Here is a 19508-nt window from a genome sequence, read left to right on the forward strand (position 1 = left end):
ACGTATCATATAGCTAGATAAAATTTTGGCTTTGCACTGACCTTTCAATAGCCTAATATATAAAATACACTAAGCAATACAAATTCTTTCATACATGTGACTTTACATAATAGTTTACACAAGTATTATGTGGTTAAACAGTTCAATCAATAGCGTCAGCAATGACGAATATGTACAGGTAAGAGTCTCATAACTTTTCACAAACAGTAATACACAAAAAATCAGTTTATACAAATATTCACATAAAATGTTTACACAACAAGTGGTTGACAGTTCCAACAGTAGCACCCAGCAATGTTGAGTAGGTGCAGACTCCAACAGGTGACATCATTTCAGTAGAAGCAGTCCATCAGTGGCACCCAGCAATGTTGAGTAGGTGCAGACACCATCAAGTGACATTATGTCAGTAGAAGAAGTTCCATCAGTGGCACCCAGTAATGTTGAACAGGTGCAGACAGCAACAAGTGACATCATTTCAGTAGAAGCAGTCCATCAGTGGCACCCAGCAATGTTGAGCAGGTGCAGACACCAAGAAGTGACTTCATTTCAGTAGAAGCAGTCCATCAGTGGCACCCAGCAATGTTGAACAGGTGCTACAGCAACAAGTGACACCATTTCAGTAGAAGCAGTTCCATCAGTGGCACCCAGCAATGTTGAACAGGTGCTACAGCAACAAGTGACACCATTTCAGTAGAAGCAGTTCCATCAGTGGCACCCAGCATTGTGGAACAGGTGCAGACTCCAACAGGTCACATCATTTCAGTAGAAGCAGTCCATCAGTGGCACCCAGCATTGTGGAACAGGTGCAGACTCCAACAGGTGACATCATTTCAGTAGAAGCAGTCCATCAGTGGCACCCAGCAATGTTGAGTAGGTGCAGACAGCAAGAAGTAACATCATTTCAGTAGAAGCAGTTCCATCTGTGGTACCCAGCAATGTTGAAGAGGTACACACAGCAACAAGTCACATTTCTCAGTAGAAGCAGTTCATCAGTGGCACCCAGCATTGTTGAGTAGGTGCAGACACCGACAAATGACATTATTTCCATAGAAGTAGCTCCATCTGTGCACCCAGTATTGTTGAGTAGGTGCAGAGAGCAGCAAGTGACATCATTTCAATAAAGGCAGTTCCATCAGTTGCACCCAGCAATGATGAGCAGATGCAGAGAGCAGTCCATCATATTCACTATCACTGATCACACAGTTCATTAGCAGAAATTAAACATGTCCTAGTGGCACCAATCATGTAGAAAAAGTACAAGTAACAGTCCATAATTTCACCATCACTAATCAGACAGTTCAAGCATGAACAATAGTTTGAATGTACATACAAATGCTTTTACAATGCTCTTACACTAAACATACAAATCATAACAAACACACAAATGATATCAGATAATTGTCATATTACTATTACAAATACACAAACATCAGTAAACCTATAATATTTATGGGTGTCAGTGCAAGCCACTACAAACAAATAAAATAATATTTAGGAGATAGGTGGGTAGGATTAGGAAAGGAAAACACTCAAAACACACTCACTCATCTTTCATCCACATTAAGTACTACTGTGTAATTGAATTGTGTTAACTGTGTGAATCCACTTCTGTCAAAATTTCATGTTCATCATGTGTATCAAGTAGTAGTGACAGCAATGTATAACAGTCAATAATAGTTAAGTCAACGTCATAGTCATCATGTCAAGACCAATGTTTGCCAAGCCAGATCAAAATGTACGGTTGCTGAACAACTGTCAGTGTGCCAAGATATGCAACTTCCTCTCTCCAAAAAAAGTACATACTGCTTAGTGATTTAACAAAGTGTGTGTAGACAATCTTCCTTCCATTTTAGTGTTCTAGTCTGCTATCTTCATCCTCCTTGTTCCATATAGACCAACAACAACAAAAAAAAAAATATGCAACTCACTTATTTTACCTTTTATACACCATAACTCCAATCAACTTCATATAATCTCAATACCTCAATAATACCTCTTTAATACGTCGATACATATAAACCTTATTGCCAGTATCATTTCACTTCCATAACAACTCTTTCCTCGAATAAGTACAGATAAAATCCTAATGCAAACCTCATCATCCCATACAATCCGAAGACACACTGTCCACACACAACCTCTGTGTAATCCATCTGACCAAAATCTTCTACTCATTATGAATTATAAACAAAGAATGCATACATGACCTCCAACAGACTTAGTTCGAATAACTCTCAGTAATTAAGTACGATTACGGAGTGTGAATGATCATAATATTTCACAGTGTGTACACCACTTCAAGAATTATGGCAAACAGAAGCAAACATATGGAGTATTTCTTGTGTCAAGTGTCACTTCCTATTTCAATTGCTCACGAAAAATGCAGTGTAATAACTGTTTTGGTATGTCATGTCGATAGCTTCCTTCCTATTGGCATACATTTATACAGCTTTCATAAAACCTCCAGCTCATGTGACTTCTATGATGTTTCTTGTACTAAAGTCGCTCGTCGAATTACTGCAGTTCATTTTCTTATGTTAAAATATAAAGCACTGAGCGTAAGCAAAACAAGCAATAGCGAGTAAATATACCAGTAGAGAACAGAATGTCAGCAAGTGGATGCAGTACAAATCTTACAACGAGGCTCTTCCAGGCGAACAATCTGTAACTAGTACCATAGTGTAACCTAAACTCTATGTTTGTACACTGTACATCAGCATTGCTATATACCAAATTAAAGTATAGTTATGACAACAAGTAGAAATGTGTAAATGTGCAATCCATACGCATAGCAGTAAACATATATCTTACGTACTAAACAGGTCATTAGCATCGTATCTTAATAAGTAAACATGAAGGCGCAAGCAGATAAATCACAAAGTATAACTTACATACCTAACCACATCAGCACAATTAATCAGGTGACAATTATAATTTAAATAAATAGGCACAGCAGGCACATAATAAAAAAAATATAACATCAGTGAAAAAGCAGTGCAGCCAAGCGATGCATAATATACACAAGTTACAACTTAGTTCATTAATAATCATTGTCAAATCAGTTAACGTACGCAAGCACGTCGCTTCACAAGCAAATTCATAGAACATGTAATTAGCACAAAGTATGAATCACGCAATCGCGCAGCAAATTACGTCTAAGGTACGTACCTAAGTGGAAATATGTTACCTGAAAAATAAACTCAATTAATAATTACCTTTTTAGTTTATTACTTTCTTCTTCGAAATGACATTTTTCCTGAAATTTTCTCGATAGCAAGTCGTCTTAACGTCGGACACGCACAGAATTTACCTGAAGTTCTTAAATACCTTATAGAACCGTATCCTGAAAAATACTGAATGTTAATAACAGAATTCAACAAGTCACTATAGCTTTATACTGAACTGAGTCGGAGAAATTAGACTGTATTTATTTACGGCTGTCAGTGCATTCGCACTGAGCGCTCGATCAGCTGTAGGCGCGTGACGTAGGAAGTGATTGTTTGCGGTCAACGACTGCCCTGTGCGGCGCGCAGACTTGACTGTTGCTTTGAGTATATGCCGCCGCGCCGCCAAAACACAGCGCGGTATCCTTGTACTCTCCGCATGTTTACATGTAGCTGTTAGTTTCTCACAAGTATGTCATTCTACAAAATTTTTTCAAAAGTATATCATTCCACAAAAATTTTAACGTTAGATATATGATGTATTCCCTTAGAGCGTCGTGATTTAAGAGTTTCTACTTCGACAGTGTTATCATGAATAATTTTGCGAATTCTATATGGACTGTTATAAAGCAGAAAAAATTTGCGACACAAGCCTTTTCCTTTGTGAGACAAACGATGAGCCTTAATTAACACCTTCTGACCAACTGACAAGATTTTTAAACGACCAGAACGCTTAGCTGATTTCTCTCTTCTAGCAGCCGCAGATGCAATATTTTGTAGAGCCAGGTTGACAACTTCAGAATGCCGCAGTTTCCGTGAAGGCGGAAAAGGAACGATTTCAGATATGCGATTTGTCGGTGCTTTATTTTTTAATATCAGCATAGGTGGTAAAGAAGTTGAATCATTAGGAAGTTCATTCAGAATGTTTTGAAAAATATGAAGATACTGATCCCAAGTTCTGTGATTCTGATGACAATAAAGACGACACAATTTATTGATTTCCTTCATCCATCTCTCTGAAGCGTTAGATTGAGGGTGAAAAAGTGAAATGAAAATTGGTTTAATTTTACGACGCCGTAGAGTACGAAGCCAAATTTTAGAACGAAACTGTGATCCATTATCTGATATAACCTTATCAACATGACCCACTTCTTTAAGAAAATGGTTAATGAAAGCATTAGATACTGAACGAGCTGTTGCTTTGCGTAACGGTGTAAAACACACATATTTTGATGTCAACTCCACTGCTACGAAAATGTACGCAAAACCATTAGTAGATCGAACCACTGGACCGAACAAATCGACTGCAGCCATGTCCTTTAATTTTGCTGGAATGATAGGAAACAACGGTGCTCTGTGAGAAACGGCTTAGCCTTTTGACATAATTTGCATTTGACAAGAACAAATCGAATACGTTTTTCCATATTATTGAAGTAGCAATTTTCTCGTAATTTATGAAAGCATTTTCTGGGACCAAAGTGTGCATAACTGAAATGCGTATACCAAATCAGCTTATTAACCCACTCATCAGGAATACAAACTAACCAAACAGAGTTGTCGACCAATTTTCGTTTAAAAAGAACTTTCCAGATAGATCGCAAAAACGAGGTGTGACCAAATCGTCCAATCTAACAAAGCGTCTAAGAAAATTACAGACACCAAGGAAACTACGAGCATCACGTTTTGTGGTAGGAACAGCATAATTACGAATAGCGTCTAATTTTTCTGGATCAGGAAGAATACCTTCTGTAGAAATAATGTGACCGAGAAATTTCACCTGAGAACGACCAAATTCAGATTTTTCTAAGTTCACTGTAATGCCAACTCTTGCAAAAATACGTAATAATGAATCCAAAATTTTGTTGTGCTCACTCCAAGAATGTTTAGCAATAAGAATGTCGTCGACATAAGAAGTAATATTGTCACGAAGATAAACAGGTAAAATTTCATTTAAACTACGAATGAATGCTGCTGAAAATACAGTAAGTCCAAACGGTAATTTCCGAAGTCACTTTTGGGTAAAACAGTCATATCCGGTTATTGTTTATCTACTTTCTAGATAGATTGATAGTAGAAGAGTTGTTTCGATAGATTCAAAGAATAGTGAAAGAGTAGGCAGCGGTGCAGAAAACTAAAAGAGAAATAGCACCACTACAGCTCGGGGCCCTATGCTCGCTACGGCACATATTCACTTAAGAGTAGTGAATCCCCTGAGGACTTTAATAGCTGCACATAAATTTCAGTTTGTGACTTAGTGGCAAATTTGGCGGGAGTGCGTACATAAATTGATCTAACCATGAACATGGATGTATGTCATTCTTAGAATTGCGGAAGATCTTAAATTTCCGAACAGTCAAAAAGTGTTTATAGTCAAAGTTTTCGCCTCGTGGCGACAAAGACCTACCGCGTCTGTCCCAGTCCCAATGTCGATTATTGTCAAGTTCGCGCGCCTGGCGCTCTCTTGTTGCATCCCGCAAATGAAACAAATTATTTTCTTCAAACCCCTCTGGTATCTGTGATTCTAAATTTCTTTTGCCGTCTTTTCCTACGATTTCGCCTTCAGTTTTTTTGACTTGCTTTTTTAATGCCTCAAATTCCCTTTTCACGCGTTCATTAATTTTTCCCTGATTTTCAACATGCTTATTTATGTTCTGGTACTCTTCGGTTTCTGCAAATGGCAATGGTGCTGTATCATCTGAATCTTTGTCCCCATTTAAACTAAGACTTGTCAGTTTATCTGAAATCTCCTCAACTCTTTCCGATAAATCACCTATTTGTTCTTTCTGTTTATTTACGTCTTCCGTAAGTGTCGCGACTCGCGTTTCGGTATTGTCACCTTTAGTAGTTAACTGTTCACACTGTTGCGTTAAGTTATTTATTCTGTCAATTGGTACGGATTCCTCGATTCTCTCAAATATTTCTTTCTTATCGTGTGCACGTTGTAAATTTAACTCTGAAAATTTTTGTACTATCACGCGATCTTTTTCCTCCTGTTCTCTATCCTGTTCCCTTTGTCTAATCTCTACTGCAATTAATCTATTATTGTGAGAATTCAAAATCGGTTGTACTTCTTCTCTGATTTCTTTCTTTAATTCATCTTTCATATTTTTGAAACATGTCCCTATTCGTGAGTCTAGCCGTGTTTCCATTGTTCCCATATCAGTTTCTAATCGTGTTGCCAAAGTTCCCATCTCTGTTTTTAATTCAGATCCTAACTGCGATCCAAGTGAGTCTAACCGTGTTTCCATTGTTCCCATATCAGTTTTAATTGTTCCCATCTCAGTTTTAATTGTTCCCATCTCAGTTTTAATTGTTCCTATCTCTGTTTTTAATTCAGATCTAAACTGAGTTTGCATTGTTCCCATATTTAATATAGCACTCATCAACTGCTCCAAAGTAACTGTTTCAAAATTATTTTCACCCCTCACATTTCCCACAAAACCAACTTCCTTCTGCATAGCCATAAGGCCATCTGTGTTCGATACTATTCCAGAATCTTCTGTCGTTAATCTCGAATTCTGTTGTGAATTTTCTGATTGAGAAAAATTTTGAAATGGTTCCGGACTATTTTCCCGACTTATTACATTGTTTTCCACTTCATTATTCATCACATTGTTCTCCTGTGTTGGCGAGTTCGCCATGTTAACAATTTCATCATTCTCACTATTCATCATTTTTGCCTTTTTCATTGATCGTGTAATCATTTACAAAACATACAAAACTCGTCACTGTACGAAAATTACACACAATGCCTCCTTATGTCCAACAATACCATTCACTCGAAATGTTTCCCTCAAACACGATTGACGAACAATTGAAATAATTGCACAAAAGCGTCAAACGCGTATACAAGACAACAAATCAAATTCTAAAAAAAAAGAAAATACCATTAGAAGAATGACAATTACCAAATCTACACATGCAAAATAGACTACAATTACTAAACTACAAATTACTACAACAATACTACTGTCTACTATTTTTACAATCAGAAGATTCCAAGGGACGATCCGAAGCAGCGGTCGCCACGTGCATGGGGGCTTAATTAAACAAAATATGAATGCAAATATTTTTAGTAGCTGTAAATCCGATTACGCAAGTCTCGTAAACGGCTGGCCCTGACTAGTATTATTACGCAATCTGACTGCATAGAACAACGACAAAGAATGAAATGAAAATTTTCGTTAACACAATTAATTAATTAAGTCCCCAGCAACTATAAAACCTACGAAACCAAAGCACAAGTATAACTGTTCTGTGTGTGGGAGTGTGACTCAACGTACACATCTGGCACGGTTCTTCTTCAACAAGACAAGAAATTTCAAATACCATTTATACTGACGTGATCGAAAATTAGAATTACTATAATTGTGCAAGAAACCCAGAATTACACTCTAATACAAGAACACACGCCAGATGCTTTGTTGACTGAACCTGTAATGAAGCATTATTCAGGACACACAAATAATAAGAAAATAAAGAACAGTAGTTAGTTACCTTAATTTATATTGACGAAAAGCACTCAGATCATTACAATATCTCCATTGGAACAACATCTGCTATCTCTCCCATCAAATAACTGCATAAACATGGAACAACACTCTCCACTACCGCATCTCACTGTGACTTCAGCTACAAGCAGTGTCCACCACAACTTCTCGGCAGGAACTGCCTGCCGCTACCTCTCAACACGCACTGCCAGTGGAGGCGGCGGAACAATACTCTCTCTGGCGCGATTTTTGGCGCTGTGGCTCAGTGTAGCCACCTTTCAATATTTCTGCTGATGACTGAAGTCAGTGTACTGAACGATATTAAATTAGAGTTTACTTCATTTTCGGACTATTAATTACAACTATTATGAGTACCATGTTTTTAGGTTGCTTAGTACCTAGAAGTATGGGTGGCTCAAGCAAGCCATGGGTAGCAGCTCAGGTATTGAGTTGAGGATGCGTGGACGAAAATGTATAATCTATACCTACAGTTGTAGTCCACTTTCCGGTGCAGCTACGACTATGCAGGAAACGTTGGGCAGTAAATGACGTAATGTATTTGGAGGGAGACTCATCGAAGCAGAGGAAAACAATTATCACACTGAAATAGGTGCACATTAGGGTACCAATTATCATAATATCTATACCTATACCCCTAAAACCATGTATATGGACAGTAAGTAAACTTTTCATCATATCTCGTCCACTTGGACAAGGAAAGTTAATAATAAATTACACACATTAGGGAAAAGTAAAAAAAATATATTTTATATCTTGTCCAAAATATGTTACTTTTGTTACATGTAAACTTAACATCATTAATGATGTCTGGAGGTACAGAAACAGTTGAAGCCACAGTGAGAAAAAGATAGAGGCTCAAGAAAAAAAAATCAGAACCACAGTCTGTAAAGAAGAAGACAGGGTTGTAGTCTGAGCGATGACAGCCCACACTGAGTCATGACAGAACCACAGTACCAAGGGCCACCATATTCAACAAAAGAGTAAACAGTGATTTCAAAGAAGACTTTTCAGTGACATGTGTTCTAAACAATGAATGTAGGATTGTAAGTTGTTCATGGAGGATGCGTGATGAATGGCAACGAGCAGCAATAAAGTGAAAAGAAAAGTAACTATCCCATGTAAATATGTGCACATATAGTGTACATATGTGTCATGAGTCGCAATGAGCTGCATTTAAAAGCATCATAAATCGTATTAAGTTTGTGTAATAATAGAAGGTAGCTAAACAGCGTTCGTATGAATTCCCATCAGATAGCACCTAGACCGCACAGAAACGTGACTGCCACATTTTCCTTTGCATGTATAATGTAGAAAAAATGAGCTGTCAATATGATTGTAATCAAACTTTTGTCAATGAAAGTAATTTAAATTTTTTAAATGTTCAATTTGAAAAAAATATTTCTAATAATTACATGGTGGAAAAAGCAGCTCAGGATTTTGTTGTCTTAGAGGGCTAATTTTAAATACTGCATATTTTAACGCTATTTTGTCGAAAGTCGACATGTTGAGAAACGTGGCTGTTGTACTAAGGTTTATAATTTATAAAAAACAGCTACCATCCACATGTATGGTTTAAAAAGGTTTATTATCTTCAGACCATGACCGGTTTCGGATTTTTCTTTACAAATCCATCTTCAGATGGCGTAGGTGGCGTTAGAGTTTTGGTACTACTGTGACACTAAGCAGTAACCTATTTACATCAGGAAACAAAAAACAAATGACAATTATTATTCTGCCAACAACTTACATATAAATCCGAAGCTATACAAAGTGTACTAAACATTTCTGTTGAAAACGAATCTCTTCAGTTGACACTTTCCTTGCCATTGTCAGTCAACATTTTATATACTGAAAGTTGGTTCCCAGTTGTGGATAAGGGTCGAGGAGCATAACTGCAGTGCACAAAACTGATCACACGGCACAAGCTAGCGCGATGCTTGTCCTTTTCTCTGAACTCTTAATATAACCGACTGTTGAATTTGACCGCTGTACACAACGATAACGCCGTCATAGTGAGAATAACAAACTTAAGAATGCACCAGGTTATATTTATTATTAGTGGGTCGCCTAATCATGGAAAATTTGTATGACAATGTAAAGGGTCTTGAACTCTATGACTGAGATTAAAAGATATTTTTTTGTTCTAGTTGTTGGCAAAAATTAATATAAAAATTAACACAGAATAAACTTCTCTGAAATTCGAATCAGATTACGAAATGATAGAGGAGGTACTAAAACGTGTGGAAGACTGTATGGACGAAGCGTTAAAACATCTACTCATCTGGGCAGCTTGTGAAATCATGGCCAGACTAAGCAATAAAAGTTGCCTGGTAAAGTAAGTAAGTAAGGAGCTGCTCAGAATAAAGATCATGCTTCCGCGACTGCATTTTCCTAAAATCAGCAAACCGAGCATCCATCAGCACAAAACGGGAGCCGGGAGAAGAGTGACCACCTCGGATGGCAATGATCGAATGCCCACAAAATGAAGCCCTAACTCCACGACTCTCCACATAAAAAAACAAAACAAAAAAATATTCTATAAGTAGGGGACGACTCAATACTGTTTTCAATGCCAGTGACGTAAACATCACTTACTTCAAGACAAAACGACAAAACGCTGCAGAAACTTCACACTCTTGGTGTACAAAACACACCTTAACAAATGAGAGGATGGTACTGGGTTGAAGCACTGTTCCATCGAATGATCGGCTTCTTTGTGCAAAGCACGGCGGCAGCACGATTCAGTTCGATTGCGTTCACCAAATTTTGGAGCGAAAGCAACGAACCTTCCCACACTGATAGGGTGGCGTCTTGGGGTCTCGTCCTATGATGTCGAAGCAAAATAGGCTAAAACGTCATGTTCAGTTATTCTCTGGGGATGGCGTTGGCGGCATGTCGCATTCCGCTTTGGGTTAGGAGAGGCGTCAGGTTTGTCGACAAAACGACGAAGCACGTCGTAGCCTTACTTACCCAGAAACTATCTAAATGCCAGGGAACCTTCGCCATTTCTAATGAGATTCACTGACTGCCTCCTGTCGACAATGAGGACACAGAGACTATATCGGAAGAACACCTTCCCAGTGAGAAAAACATAAAGCTTTCCTCCTAGCAAATTTGCCCAGAACAGTCTAAATAAAGTGAACTACGAAATGGTGGTAAAAATGAATCAATATCGCACAACTATATGTGACAGCAATGTCACATCACACCTTCATCCCTCTTTCAAAAAGAGAAAATCCCCAGATGGTAATCCTTGATCTTCACCTGCATAAAGCATCCCAGAAATTAACTCAACCACGAGAGTCATAAAATATCCCCTAACGGTCTTCCATCAGGATTACTGAAAAAAAAAACAAGGTGTGAAATAGCCTGTTTGATCTGTAATAGCGTTATTGTCTGAGATTAAGTATGGTATCTCATGTTTGCACATAAATACAATGCAATAGTAAAATCAAAACATAAACTCAGGAACTTCCATTCCATGTAACATAAATCTCATATACATAAAATCATCTCTTAGACTGCGTACATATTGCAGACTTGACGATTAACTGAGTTAACTAATGCCTCGTGATGGCTGGGTGTTGTGTGCTGTCCTTAGGTTAGTTAGGTTTAAGTAGTTCTAAGTTCTAGGGGACTGATGACCATAGCTGTTAAGTCCCATAGTGCTCAGAGCCATTTGAACCATTTTTTTGAGTTAACTAATCCAAAATTTACTTGTGTTACATAATGAAAATCTCTTCGTAACGTGCATGTTTCGTAAAGCTGTGCCCATCACTTTCAACTTATGACACATGATTAGTGCAATAAAAGGATGATCAGATGTCGTACAAAAATGTGGTCTCACAGTGAGATGTCAAAATTGCAATAATGAAATAACTTGTTTGTATGAATGCGTCACAAAAAGATTAATACCTAGTAGTATTGTGTCAAAAGGACATGTTGTGGACACGATATCTCGTAAGAACCCAACAGCTAACAGCATTTGATTGTCACCGAATCCTATTGCTCGAAACGAAGAAAGTAGTTCATCAAAACTGCACATACTTTAGGGGGAGATTCGAGACAAACCACGTATGAGATTGGTAAAGCGAGGTGTCTGCTGACGTAGTTGGTAAAAGTGACCCTCTAATTGAATGCGGAATCTCTGATTTTCAATCGCGTGCCTGAACAATTATTTTAAATACGTAATTGGTTACATTGTAATCATACTCCATTCTGCACAACGTTTATGGCGTACAAAATGTTTGGCTAAGTACTGAAGAGAACGATGATTTTCGCTTGCAATAGTTGTAGACGGACTGGGTGCATCCTACAGTCTACATAGTTAATCGGCGCACCACAGTGATTCGGGAAGACTGATCTGCGTTGTGCTTAGCAGCTGAAGCTAGAAACCATAACACTGCGAAGTTCGGCGAGAGACAATAGGCCCACTGTCATATCTAAATGTATGAACATTAAGGCATGCAGGGAATCTTGACGGAAATTCGTTGAAACATGGAAACATCTTTTGCAACATCGATGTTTCCATCAGTTTGCAGCTCACCATCTGTATTCACACTAACGGAAAAAATATATAGCCCCTACGGACTATATTCTGTGGTACCAGGACATCATATTTGCCAATAAAAGGCTGTACTGTCGGTTATACACTACTGGCCATTAAAATTGCTACACCAAGAAGAAATGCAAGTGATAAACGGGTATTCATTGGACAAATATAATATACTAGAACTGACATGTAATTACATCTTCACGCAATTTGGCTGCATAGTTCCTGAGAAATCAGTACCCAGAACAACCACCTCTGGCCGTAGTAACGGTCTTGATACGCCTGGGCATTGAATCAAACAATGCTTGGATGGTGTGTACAGGTACAGCTGCCCATGCAGCTTCAACACGATACCACACCTCATCAAGAGTAGTGACTGGCGTATTGTGACAAGCCAGTTGCTCGGCCACCATTGACCAGACGTTTTCAGTTGGTGAGAGATCTGGAGAATGTGCTGGCCAGGGCAGCAGTCGAACATGTTCTGTATCCAGAAAGGCCCGTACAGGACGTGCAGCATGCTGTCGTGCATTATCCTGCTGAAATGTAGGGTATGGCAGGGATCGAATGAGGGTAGAGCCACGGGTCGTAATACATCTGAAATGTAACGTCCACTGTTCAAAGTGCCGTCAATGCGAACAAGAGGTGACCGAGACGTGTAACCAGTGGCACCCCATACCATCACGCCTGGTGATACTCCAGTATGGCGATGATGAATACACGCTTCCAATGTGCGTTCACCGCGATGTCGCCAAACACGGACGCGACCATCATGATGCTGTAAACAGAACCTGGATTCATCCGAAAAAATGACGTATTGCCATTCGTGCACCCAGGTTCGTCGTTGAGTACACCGTCGCAGGCGCTCCTGTCTGTGATGCTGTGTCAAGGTTAACCGCAGCCATGATCTCCGAACTGATAGTCCATGCTGCTGCAGACGTCGTCGAACTGTTCGTGCAGATGGTTGTTGTCTTGCAAACGTCCCCATGTGTTGACTCAGCGATCTAGACGTGGCTGCACGATCCGTTGCAGCCATGCGGATAAGGTGCCTGTCATCTCGACTGCTAGTGATACGAGGCCGTTGGGATCCAGCACGGCGTTCCGTATTACCGTCCTGAACCCACCGATTCCATATTCTGCTCACAGTCATTGGATCTCGACCAACGCGAACAGCAATGTCGCGATACGATAAACCGCAATCGCGATAGTCTACAATCCGACCTTCATCAAAGTCGGAAACGTAATGGTACGCATTTCTCCTCCTTACACGAGGCATCACATTTCACCAGGCAACGCCGGTCAACTGCTGTTTGTGTATGAGAAATCGGTTGGTAACTTTCCTCATGTCAGCACGTTGTAGGTGTCGCCACTGGCGCCAACCTTGTGTGAATGCCCTGAAAAGCTAATCATTTGTATATCACAGCATCTTCTTCCTGTCGGTTAAATTTCGCATCTGTTGCACGTCATTTTCGTGGTGTAGCAATTTTAATGGCCAGTAGTGTACATTTTCACAGTCATTGGCCCCAGATGACGCCTGTCCGTGCACCGTCTGTTTTGACGCAGCAGGCAGTAATTGTGCTGAGTTAGGAGGTGACCTGCGTTCGCAACATTCATTCTGTGGTACAAACATTCCCCACCGACGGGTATATACTCCTTTTGAATAATTTCAGTCGCATTGTGCGCCTGTGGGAATCTGGATGGATGTATTGACACGAGTTGGGCAAAATGTATCAGCGGTGTGTCGTTGCTTTCAATCGCGGTCTGTGGAACATTGCACACACGTAGACGCGAGGTTCTGAACGTCCGCGCAGTACAGGGGAACATCAATATCGACGCACTGTGCGAACAGCAGTGGCCAACCGTACATCGTACAGGAAATAAATCCAGGCACATATTACATATGCAGTGCCGCCAAGGACAACTGGGAACGGTCTACACTAAGATCACGCGTGCCTCCGACCACAGTACCACTGGAACCACGACACCGCCAAGCAGAGATACTCTGATTTAGTGCGACAGTCCACTGGAGAGTGGAATGGCACCCTATTGTGTTCAGTGATTATACAGGTTCTTTCTATGTGGGAGTAATGGACGTACAAGTATTGGTGTAGATGTGAAGTGCAATTTGTTCTGTAGTGCGTTCTCCCACGACACTCAGGCGCCACCCGAGGCCTCATGGCTTTTGGGGTCATAAGTCGCGGTCACATGTGGTGTTTCTGCAGGGTAAAGTAACCCTTGACTGCTATATTGCACAGGCTAATATACCCGGCTACTTGCATTTCTTTGACAGGAAAGTGATGTGCTTTTCCAGTAGGACAGCTGACGTCCACGTATGGCTACTGCGGCGCAACGTACCTTTCGCTGCGTACAACAGCTGTCGTGGTCAACAATACCACCAGATCTCTCGCCGGTTGAACATGTACGAGATACGATGAAGTGGGAACTTACTCGCTCTCCAGAGCCTGCAAGAAACACCGAATTGCCGCTAAGGGGGCAATATGCTTGGGGCAAACCATCGTAGGATGCCATTTGGCAACTTTATGATCGCTTCCATGGGCGCTTACACGCCTGCGTTGCCGCCAGCACAGACCGTACTGTATACTGATGCGACTGTCTGTGCACACTTTACTGATATATGTGTGTTTAATTTGGTCTTAATGTATTATCAAATATTCCTACTAAGGTGAACTTTCACATACTTATCAACAAATGACTTCGTCCATGAGGGTGTTGCAGTTTTTCCGGCAGTGTTTTAGAAGCCAATTAAAGATTCCTGCGTTATGCACAGCTTGTTTTAAAAATGCCAGTCACGGTCTTCCTCGGGATATCTTCATTCTCGGACATTTGCAAGAAACTGGCCGTGTCGTATTATGTGATCAACTACTCTATCTTCTCCGCCTTATTGTTCTCCTAATGACTTTCCTTCAGTTCTTTGCAGGAGTTTCTGGCTGATGGTTTCATCTGTCCACTTCATCTTTAACAGGAAGGCAGGAAGATTGGTGTCCCGTCGATATCGAGGTCATGAGAGTCGGAGCACAAGATTGGATAAAGAACGGATGGGGAAGGAAATCTGACGTGCCTTTTCGATGCAGCAACTCCGGAATTTGCCTGGAGCGATTTAGGGAAATCACGGAAAAACTAACTTTGGACGTGAAAACCTCTGCGCCACCTCCCTCAATTTGTCTTCATCAGCCATCTCCAGCACCGTACCTCAAATGCTTCAAGAGGTTTCGTTTCATTTTTTCCCAAAATTGTCCATCTTTCACAGTCAAACAAGGCCATGCTCCAAACGCATTTCTTAATCATCTTTTTAGTCACATCAGTATTTGTATTTCCATACTGGAAATTTTCACTTTGCAGAGGAGTGTACACTGATTTGAAAGTTCCTGGCAGATTAAAACTGTATGCCTTACCGAGACTCGAAATCCGGAGTGGGCAAGTGCTCTACTGACTGTGCTACTCAAGCACTATTCACAACCTGTCCTCACAGCTCTACTTCCGCCAGTACGCCAGTACGTGGCTAAGCCATGTCTCCGCCATATCCTTTCTTCCAGAAGTGGTAGTCTTGCAGGTTTCGCAGGAAAATTCTGTGAAGTGTGGAAGATGGGATACTGGCGGATGTAAAGCTGTGAGGAGTGGTAGTGAGTCGTATTTGGTTAGCTCAGTCGATAGAGACCTTGCCCACGAGAGGCAATGACCATGCAGAACCACACTCTGCGAAACTACTACATCTTTCCGTGAAGACGTATCTGATAGGTCCAGCGTCGGATGCCCGCCGCGGCAGGGGTCGCTAAACGCAGTATCCTTTTTCTCCTTCTTTTTCATTGTCGATTTACTTAGCTTTTCGCCGTAAAAAAAAAATCTTATTTTTCTGTGTTTTCAATACACTTTACCCTGCCTTCGTTCCCAAAGTCAGTCCCGGCAGTTGGGAGTCCGGACGACATCGCAGCCAGGCCTCGAATCCGACCCCTGCCCACTCTGCCCCCCAAACCCAAATCGACCGTTAAAAAAAGTTAAAATAGAAAAAAAATAAAAAGGGCAAAGGTCTCAAGTTCGAGTCTCGCTCGGTCACACAGTTTTAATCTGTCAGGAAGTTTCAGTATTAATGCTGTTTGAGCACAGTTTTTTTTTCTTTTATTGAGAAACTTATCTTTTGCTTCTCTCATTCTTTGTTACGTCTTCTCTGCTTCTTACATCTTCAGTTATCTTACTGCCAAAATATTTTTATGACATTGTTTGTTTTGTTTTATATCCTCGAATTTTAATGTTTACTTCTTCTTGTTTCTTGGAACACACGACGATGTCAATTTGAGTTAATTTCCATTCGGTTCTCATCCCTTAATACTGTATTCATTCTTCGAGGATTTCTTTCAGCTAGAGCCATCACAGCTGTGTCATCTGCAAACCCAAACATCTGTATTCTTTCCCCGTTTATTCTAATACCCGTACAGTATTCATTCCACTCCTTTAGTGTATGTCCCACGTAGACGTCGAATAGGGATAGAGACAATCTACGTCCTTGTCAAACGCCTACTTTTGGTGTAATTCTTATTATTACTATCACTGTTTGCTCTCTGTATAGTTTTTTTAACTATTCTCTTGTCTCAGTAGTCAAATTTGTCCATTTTTTATAATTTCAATTACTTTGTTCCGACTGACAGTGCCGAATACTTTCTTCAGATCTACAGAGACTATGCAGATTTTTCTGTTGGTCGTAAAGCTTTCTTCATTTATACTTGGAAGGCATATTCCTACAAAAGTATTATGTTCGACAAATACATTTTCAATTACCAACAATTTATTCACAGTGTACAAAGTAACCAGTTGTTGTTTTTGTGGTCTTCAGTCCTGAGACTGGTTTGATGCAACTCTCCATGCTACTCTATCCTGTGCAAGCTGCTTCATCTCCCAGTACGTACTGCAGCCTACATCCTTCTGAATCTGCTTAGTGCATTCATCTCTTGGTCTCCCTCTGCGATTTTTACTCTCCACGCTGCCCTCCAATACTAAACTGGTGATCCCTTGATGCCTCAGAACATGTCCTACCAACCGATCCCTTCTTCTAGTCAAGTTGTGCCACAAACTCCTCTTCTCCCCAATTCTATTCAATGCCTCCTCATTAGTTATGTGACCTACCCATCTAATCTTCAGCATTCTTCTGTAGCACCACATTTCGAAAGCTTCTATTCTCTTCTTGTCCGAACTATTTATCGCCCATGTTTCACTTCCATACAAACACTCTCAGAAACGACTTCCTGACACTTAAATCTATACTTGATGTTAACAAATTTCTCTTCTTCAGGAACGCTTTTCCTTGCCATTGCCAGTCTACCTTTTATATCCTCTCTACTTCGACCATCGACAGTCATTTTGTTCCCCAAATAGCAAAACTCCTTTACTACCTTAAGTGTCTCATTCCCTAATCTAATTCCCTCAGCATCACCCGAGTTCACTCGACTACATGCCATTATCCTCGTTTTGCTTTTGTTGATGTTCATCTTATATCCTCCTTTCAAGAAACTGTCCATTCCGTTCAACTGCTCTTCCAAGTCATTTCCTGTCTCTGACACAATTACAATGTCATAGGCGAACCTCAAAGTTTTTATTTCTTCTCCATGGATTTTAATACCTGCTCTGAATTTTTCTTTTGTTTCCTTTATTGCTTGCTCAATATACAGATTGAATAACATTGGGGAGAAGCTACAACCCTGTCTCACTCCCTTCCCAACCACTGCTTCCCTTTCATGTCCCTAGACTCTTATAACTGCCATCTGCTTTCTGTACAAATTGTAAATAGCCTTTCACTCCCTGTATTTTACCCCTGCTACCTTCAGAATTTGAAAGAGAGTATTCCAGTCAACATTGTCAAAAGCTTTCTCTGAGTCTATAAATGCTAGAAACGTAGGTTTGCTTTTTCTTAATCTAGCTTCTAAGATAAGTCGTAGGGTCAGTATTGCCTCACGTGTTCCAATATTTCTACGGAATCCAAACTGATCTACCCCGAGGTCGGCTTCTGCCAGTTTTTCCATTCGTCTGTAAAGAATTCGCGTTAGTATTTTGCACCGTAACTTATTACACTGGTAGTTCGGTATTTTTCACATCTGTCAACACCTCGTTTTTTTGGAATTGGAATTATTGTAGTCTTCTTGAAGTCTGAGGGTATTTCGCCTGTCTCATACATCTTGCTCACCAGATGGTAGAGTTTTGTCATGACTGGCTCTCCCAAGGCCGTCAGTAGTTCTAATGGAATGTTGTCTACTCCCGGGGCCTTGTTTCGACTTAGATCTTTCAGTGCTATGTCAAACTCTTCCCGCAGTATCATATTTGCTATTTCATCTTCATCTACATCCTCTTCCATTTCCATAATATTGCCCTCAAATACCCTCTATATACTCCTTCCACCTTTCTGCTTTTCCTTCTTTGCTTAGAACTGGGTTTCCATCTGAGGTCTTGATATTCATACAAGAGGTTCTCTTTTCTCCAAAGATCTCTTTAATTTTCCTGTAGGCAGTATCGATCTTACCCCTAGTGAGATAAGCCTCTACATCCTTACATTTGTCCTCTAGCCATCCCTGCTTAGCCATTTTGCACTTCCTGTCGATCTCATTTTTGAGACGTTTGTATTCCTTTTTGCCTGCTTCATTTACTGCATTTTTATATTTTCCCCTTTCATCAATGAAGTTCAATATTTCTTTTGTCACCCAAGGATTTCTACTAGCCCTCGTCTTTTTACCTACTAGATGCTCTACTGCCTTCACTACTTCATCCCTCAAAGCTACCCATTCTTCTTCTACTGTATTTCTTTCCCCCATTCTTGTCAATTGTTCCCTTATGCTCTCTCTGAAACTCTGTGCAACCTCTGGTTTAGTCAGTTTATCCAGGTCCTATCTCCGTAAATTCCCACCTTTTTGCAGTTTCTTCTGTTTTAATCTACAGTTCAGAACCAATAGATTGTGGTCAGAGTCCACATCTGCCCCTGGAAATGTCTTACAATTTAAAACCTGATTCCTTAATCTCTGTTTTACCATTATATAAACTTTCTGATACCTTCTAGTATCTCCAGGATTCGTCCATGTATACAAACTTCTTTTTTGATTCTTAAACCAAGTGTTACCTATGATTAAGTAATGCTCTGTGCAAAATTCTACCAAGCGGCTTCCTCTTTCATTTCTTACCCCCAATCCATATTCACCTACTACGTTTCCTTCTCTTCCTTTTCCTACTAGCGGATTCCAGTCACCCATGACAATTAAATTTTGGTCTCCCTTCACTATTTGAATAATT

Source organism: Schistocerca cancellata, chromosome 7, assembly GCF_023864275.1.
Source record: "Schistocerca cancellata isolate TAMUIC-IGC-003103 chromosome 7, iqSchCanc2.1, whole genome shotgun sequence".
In the NCBI taxonomy this organism is placed as follows: domain Eukaryota; kingdom Metazoa; phylum Arthropoda; class Insecta; order Orthoptera; family Acrididae; genus Schistocerca; species Schistocerca cancellata.